Source organism: Nanorana parkeri, unplaced genomic scaffold, assembly GCF_000935625.1.
Source record: "Nanorana parkeri isolate BGI_ZX_2015 unplaced genomic scaffold, ASM93562v1 scaffold96, whole genome shotgun sequence".
Classification (NCBI taxonomy): domain Eukaryota; kingdom Metazoa; phylum Chordata; class Amphibia; order Anura; family Dicroglossidae; genus Nanorana; species Nanorana parkeri.
This window is the reverse complement of record NW_017306364.1, coordinates 282,743-289,709: the sequence shown is the minus strand read 5'-3', so window position 1 is coordinate 289,709 and position 6,967 is coordinate 282,743. Positions and strand designations below refer to the sequence as shown.

Genomic DNA, 6,967 nt, shown 5'->3' with positions numbered 1-6,967 from the left:
TTATTCTGCGAGAAAGTTTATCATTTGAGGATTATTTTATGCAAGGAAAGTGTACTAAATTCAACAGTTTTATATACCCCATTAACTGTGAGATAAACACGTAATTATTTAATTACTTACAGAGTAGTACCTCTTTTGAAAAGAGCATTCATGTAGCATAGCAACTATGTACTCTACACGAACTAGTATTGTGATCAGGTACTTTAAACTAAGTGGCACTTGCAATATAAAAATAAATATAGAAAAGAATGTACTTCATCAATGGTCAGATTCAAAGTAAAACTGTTCTCTGTATTTGACAAAAATAAATTATGGTTTTATCAACTTCCTATGAATTCCAGTATCTGTGCAATTTCACTGTAATGTAATAAAATAATAAATAATCCTACCTTTGGTGGTTGTAACTTAATATATAAACTGCAAACGGGATGTGACATAAGCCAACTGTTCATGAGCTGCAAAAATCTTGGCCAGCTGATTTGAAAAATGTTCCGGAGGGCTTGGCAGCGAAAGGGTTAAAAGAGAACTCCAGGCAGAATTTTTCTTCACCCTTGCAAGGGTTAAAAGCTCAGGGTTAAAAGCTCATTTTCAACTAGGGACAAAAATAAAAAAAGACATACACACCCTACCTGCAGCCTCGCTCCCCCTCCACATAGCAGCCAGCCGGCTCCGAGGTTGAGGTAAATATAACTTTTTTGTTTTCGCCGATAGACATCCCTGGACGAGGTGGGGCTACCCCCACACTGCAAGGGTTAATAATGATTCTGCCTAGAGATCCTCCTTAAGGTACAGGCAGTCCCCGAGTTACAAACATCTGAGTTACATACAACCCCTACTTACAAACCAATTACTGTACAGCAGGGGGTCTCAGGCTGCAGCCAAAGTGTACCGCGCAGCATTTCAGTAGTTGTAATGCTACTGCGCTTGTGTGGATGAGGAGTGTCAGCCTTTTTGGGCCAGGTTCGTAGTACTGTGCGTACATTACAGGAAGTTGGCTCTCGTTAGACGTGCAGACGAGGGGTGTCTGCCTCTTCTGGGTCACTGTGAGCTTTTTACTGCGGTCTGTATCCTCATTAGAAAGATTTCATCTCACTTCCTGTCCTTGAGATAACCGGAAGTGAGAGGAAATGTACCCCTAGGAAGAGAAATTTACTCCTGTAAGAGTGATCATGGGAAAAAAGTGGTCTCCACTGAAGCTGTATCACCAATCCTTGTTTCCACAACAAGCCAAAATTTTCAAAATCCAATTGTCACAGGGACAGAAAGTGAGGTGAAATCTTCTGAACAGGGGCACACACAGCACAACAAATGTTACAGGGGGTTAACCCTTCCCTATGCTATCCAGAACTAAAAAAAAAAAACAAATTTACATTTTACAACATTACACTTGAAAAATGTACCTGTTCCAACTTACATACAAATTCAAGAACAAATCTACAGTCCCTATCTTGTTCATAACTAGGGGACGGCCTGTAAATTGACCACAAAAAAAGTACCTCACAACCACAGCTGACAATTACATTAATGACCTTTTCTCTGTCCTGCTGATTTTTCTTTTTAAAAAACAAAAGAAAAAAGACACATTCATGAAAGCCTATGAACATTTTAAACATCATTTGCAGATTTTATTCAGGACAGATTGTAACTGTTCACTGTTTTAATAGCATCTAAGAAGAATGGTCCTGTCTATCTGCAGCTTCTGTTGTGGCTTTGGAAAAGCCATTCATTGTTAGGAGGTACATCCCTCTCTCTGATACAAAGAGGGCCAGATATTGTATGGTGGGGGGAATGGAGAAGATTAAGTAGGGGATGAGAGGAGCATAGTGCAGGCTGTGGAAGTACGGGCAGAGGGGTTATGTGAGTTATATGGACGCAGCATGCACTGAAGAGGAGGATGAATGATGGGTGAGGATATGAACAAAAGGAGCTGAGGCTTGATGCTATCAGAGTGATTGTGCAATCTCATTGGCTCAATGTGGATAAAGCACACTGTTCTTAAAACAACCCCGTCACACTTTTAAATCTACAACGGATGGGGGTTTCAGCACTAAAGGCCTTTATGCAAGAATGAAGCTCTGGCCAATTAGCCTACTCCCCTTCGGTTTTGTGGCACAATTTAAAATTTTATATTGAAAGTACCTTTAAGAATGATAGCTGATAATTAAAATCTGTGCAAATCTTTCTAGCTTGTGTGTCACATAGAAACACAAAGCAATGCTGTTGGGCAAATAATCTGAGCATTAACATTGCAGACTAAAAACAGGTGTTTTTCTGCTGTTCTAACTTTAGAACCACATAATAAACTAAGGAGATAGTGCAGTACATAAAACGCACTGGTCATAAGCATTCCTGTCACTTTATTAGGAAGTCTTTGTTTCCGTAGCTTCATTAATAGTGAACTCTGACCTCATGAAGAGACTGAGGAAACCAGTACATGTCCTTATTTGATCTTCTCCACTGCCATATCTATCTCTGAATTTTGGCCATGGAGACAGGGGTTCTGCTACTGCAGAGACAACAATGAACTCTGTGCTAGCTTTTCTTACTGCCTTGTTGCCCCTTCACGAACAAGGGAGAAAAACATCTACGTGCAAAGAACCATAGCTTAACCGTTTGTTTTTGTCAACATTTCAGAATTCTAAGATATTTATTAGTTTATCCATTAACATATTCCTCTCTGGATTAAAGCTAGAGAAAACATGTGCTACTAAGCATGAATCAAAAGGGTTTGTCCTACTTTTTGTCCAATTTCACCATTTGGTGTGTTAGATTCCAGCTTCCGAAAGCTGGTATAGTTTTCTGCATATGGGATTCAGAAATGTCACACTCAAAATATTTATCACTTGCAAAAAGGTAATATTTTCTTCCTGACTCTTAACCTTACTGAAACTAATTAACCCTACAATATTCTTAAACTCCAAGCTAAATGTGGAACCTAATTCTAAAAACTAACCTTAAAGTGGCACTAAACTCAGGAGTTAAAGCTTAAATATGCATTCAAGTACCTTAACTATTAACAAATATGAAGCTTATTTGTGTATCACTCAGCTGTAGATTCTCAAATCATCTCTGAATTGGTGCCGACAGTGTTCCCCATGGACCCTGTGTGTGTTGTAAAGTAGCCACCGCGATGGACTACAATCTCATATTTAGTTTACTAATTTGTATTGAGATTGTAGTCCATCACAGGAGTGAGCTTGGAGTGATGGCTACTTTACAACACACACAAGGACCATGGGGAAGAAAAGTAGTCACCCTCCAGAAGGAGGGACGGTGTCAGCATGAATTCGGAGATGATTTGTGGCCAGACCCTGAAGACGGCCCGTCCAATGAAGAAGGGAGAGACGGATCGCCCAAAGTTCCAGCACGTTGATCGAGAGCCGAGACTCCTCCGACGACCAACGGCCCTGAGCTGTCCAAACGTCCAGGACGCCCCCCCAGCCCAACAGACTGGCATCCGTGGTGACCACCGTCTAGTGAATGGGAAGGAAGGACTTGCCCAACGCCGGGCGCAGCAGAGCCCTGGAAACCGAATACATCGTACGCGCCACAGGCTCCGCCTTCCTATCCCGAAAGGAAGGCGAATCCTCCACCGGGATAACTGTAGCCTTGTTCAGGCGGGAGACCGGTGGATCCACCGTGGGAGACCGGTGTACCACTTAGACAGGAAGGACTCCTCAAACGGGTAACGAACCGAGAAGCGTTTGGGGATGGAAAACGACTTGCTTGGACGCTTCCATTCTTTGTAGACAAAATCATCAAAAAAGGGAACGTAAGGAAAAACCTTAGTGGAACGCTTACTCTTGTGCATCCCAAACTGAACCGGCGGGAGCGCCGAAGAGCTCTGGGTCTCCTCCATTTTTAGCGTTTCCTGCACAGCGCGAACCAAGGCTGCGACCAGTTAGCGCTCCTGGACCATATGGGAGGCCCCCGACTCGTCGTCACTACCAGAGTCCGGCTGGGAGGAATCCCCCTGGTCGGGCTGCGCGGATGCGGCAGAAATCTCCCCCTCTTCCTCTGAATCCCCAGAAAGGACAGGGGAGGGGGGCGGCAAGGCACGCCTCAGTGGAGGGCGCTGCGTCAGAGTGCGCTCAATATGGGACACAAAACTGTCAATAGTGGACGAAAAAACCTCCAATGACAAAGCTGCGCCAGTGGATCCCCCACCCAAAGAAACCGCAGGCAGCAGGGGAGACTGAGAAAGGGGCGCAGAAGTACAGGCCGCGCAAAGGGGCGACGTGGGAGATGTCCCTGAAGAGAGGCCGCAGCCCTCACAAGGCACTGCGGCTTGTCCGTCCCCACAATCCATGGCCAGGCAATACCTGTCAATATAGAGCCAGCCGGCAAATAGAGAGACCCCAGCAGGCACAGCCCCCACAGCAGTTGCCCCCAGCAACCGTCCCCCGGCAGGCAGACGACCCTCCCACAGCACCTGACTCCCAGTGTCCCAGTGCATCCTCACCCGACCGCGTCCCGGCGTGAAAGACCGATCCAGCCGGCTGACGCACTGTTACAGGGACCGTGGAGCGACGCACCGGAAGTGACGTCAGGAAGAGGGAATCATAGCCCAAAACCAAAATCGCGGCCTCCGAAGAAGGCCGCAACAGAAGCCGGGGGCTCTATTAGCGGCCCCGAGGAAAAAACGGACAGCGGCCACAAAGGGACACCAGCTCCAGCACGGCAGCCCGACCCAGCAGCGCCACGAACCGCATCCCCAGGGAGCCTCAGCTGCTCCCACAGGCCGGCAGGGAACCAGGCAAGGCCCCGCTGGACCACAACACCCCAAACGCCCCCCAGAAAGGTAAGGGAAATGGGGGAGGGAATAGGGGAGGGGGGAAGCGGAAGCCAAAGGGAGAACCGGAACGGCCCTGAGCCCAGACACGGCCCCCACAGACTCACCCCAACCCCCACCACGGGTCACACACAGCGTCACATATACTCACAGGAGAGGACGCAGGCCATCCACAGTCTAGGCGCCGTCATTCAGGCTGGCCAGCTGCACAGGGGACACATAAGCCCAGACGCGCAGACGCTGCGGAAGCGGCGTCCCCGACCGCAGTCGCGGCGCCAGGGGCCAGTGGGGAGTACTGTGACTGGGCGGCCGGGACCCCCAGTCATATGCACCTCCTGGGACGAACCCACAGGCCACCCCGCCGGAGCGGGACTGCATGCGCTCGACGGTTGTCCAGGGGAGACTCCAAGGATCCGAGACATCCAGCCTGCCGCCCTGAGAACACTTGCTAGAAGATTCCTCTGAAAAAGATCAGGAAAAAGCAGGTAAGAATACCCGAGAAAAAAATCTTAGCTCCTTACTCCTCACGCTAGGCAAAAAACTGGAGACTTGTCAGCAGGTGGGGGGTTTGGCCACCAGCAGGGGCCGCCCCTAGGCTGTAAATGGTCTTTAGTTTTGTGCCTAGCGTCCTTCTCCTGCAGGTGGTGATATTACCCTACAGTACATGATCCTAGATCTGTTCCCTGTGTCCTTCAATGAACGCAAGAGAAAATACTATTGCCACTATTCACTCCATTCCCAGCACATAGCATTTCAGATCCTTATTATTCCATTTATGATTTGCATATTTAAAAATACAAAAAAGTAAAACTAAACACAGTCCCATTGAATAAGTCCTTTCAGCTATTAAATTTAGATTAAACTAGATGAACTTGTATCCAACTATTTTGAAGTATGAAAGAAGAAAAACACAATTTTCTTTTTTTTTTTAAATAACCATTTATTACTTTTTATTTCATGTTCTACATGTGATCTCATATAGAGTAGAATAGAAAAAAAAAACATTCCAGGGAATGGACATTTCATTTTGGTTTACTCAAAAACTCTATTCTTTTTATATCATGATTTCTGGTAGTGTTGACTTCGAAACAGTATCCAGTAAAGCCATTCAAGCCGAGTTACTTATTGACAATACAGATACAGTCTTGTGATCCAGCAAAGAGCTGTAAAACATAAATATAATAACTAAAGAACATCAGTTTATTGCACACAAAAGCTATTTGTATGTATATATGGCTAAATACTACATCACAAACAGGCATGAGACAATCATGCAACTAAACATTTTAGTATTAGAACCTTCACTTAAAGTGGACCTGGACTCAAAAAGTGTAGATTGGGTATCTTATATGGTGCATTTAAAAATGTTTATTATGTCTAAGCAGTACTTTTTTTTTTTACAGTGGCTTGCAAAAGTATTCACCGCCTTGGCATTTTTCCTATTTTGCTGCATTACCACCTGGAATTAAAATGGATTTTTATTTGGATTACATTTTATGGACATACACAAAATAGTCCAAAATGGTGAAAGAAAATAAACATGTTTAAAAAAAATTATAAAACAAATGAAAACATTGCGCCTGCATATGTATTCACCTCCTTTGGTATGAAGCCCCTACATAAGATCTGGTGCAACCAATTACCTTCAGAAGTGATATAATTAGTTAAAGTGACTCTAAACTCAGGAATTAAACCTTAAAAATGCATTCAAGTACCTTAACTATTAATACAAAGTTACCTTATTTGTGCATCATATGGCTTTAGATCCTCAAATCATGTCTGAATTCATGCCGACAGAGTCGTACATTCTGGAGGGTGGCTACGGTTTTCCCCATGGTCCCTGCGTGTGTTGTACAGTAGCCACCAGTCCAAGCTCAATCCTGTGATGGACTACATTCTCAATACAAATAAATAAACTAAACGTGAGATTGTAGTCCATCACAGTAGCAAGCTTGAAGTGGTGGCGGAACAAAAGTAGCCATCCTCCAGAAGGAAGGACAGTATCAGCACCAATTCATAGATGATTGGATTGGATCTACAGCCAAGTGATACACAATCAGGGTAGGTTATAAAAATATCTGAAACTTTGAACATCCCACGGAACACCATTAAATCCATTATTAAAAAAAATGGAAAGAATATGGCACCACAACAAGCCTGCCAAGAGTGGGCCAC

At 44.8% G+C, this 6,967-nt stretch overlaps 1 protein-coding gene across 2 annotated transcripts in view; it reads right to left on the bottom strand.

Moving 5' to 3' along the window:
- Positions 1-1,335: 1,335 nt before the first annotated feature.
- Positions 1,336-6,967, bottom strand: part of BCKDHB (branched chain keto acid dehydrogenase E1 subunit beta) — a 168,254-nt gene continuing 162,622 nt past the window's right edge. Inside the window, exon 11 of one of the 2 annotated variants that reach the window (XM_018552720.1) lies at positions 1,336-1,347. The gene's annotated coding sequence lies outside the window, so the exon portion shown is untranslated. Of the gene's footprint in view, positions 1,348-5,802; positions 5,956-6,967 lie in introns of those variants that run through there. The other variant, XM_018552719.1, reaches the window with a different exon arrangement.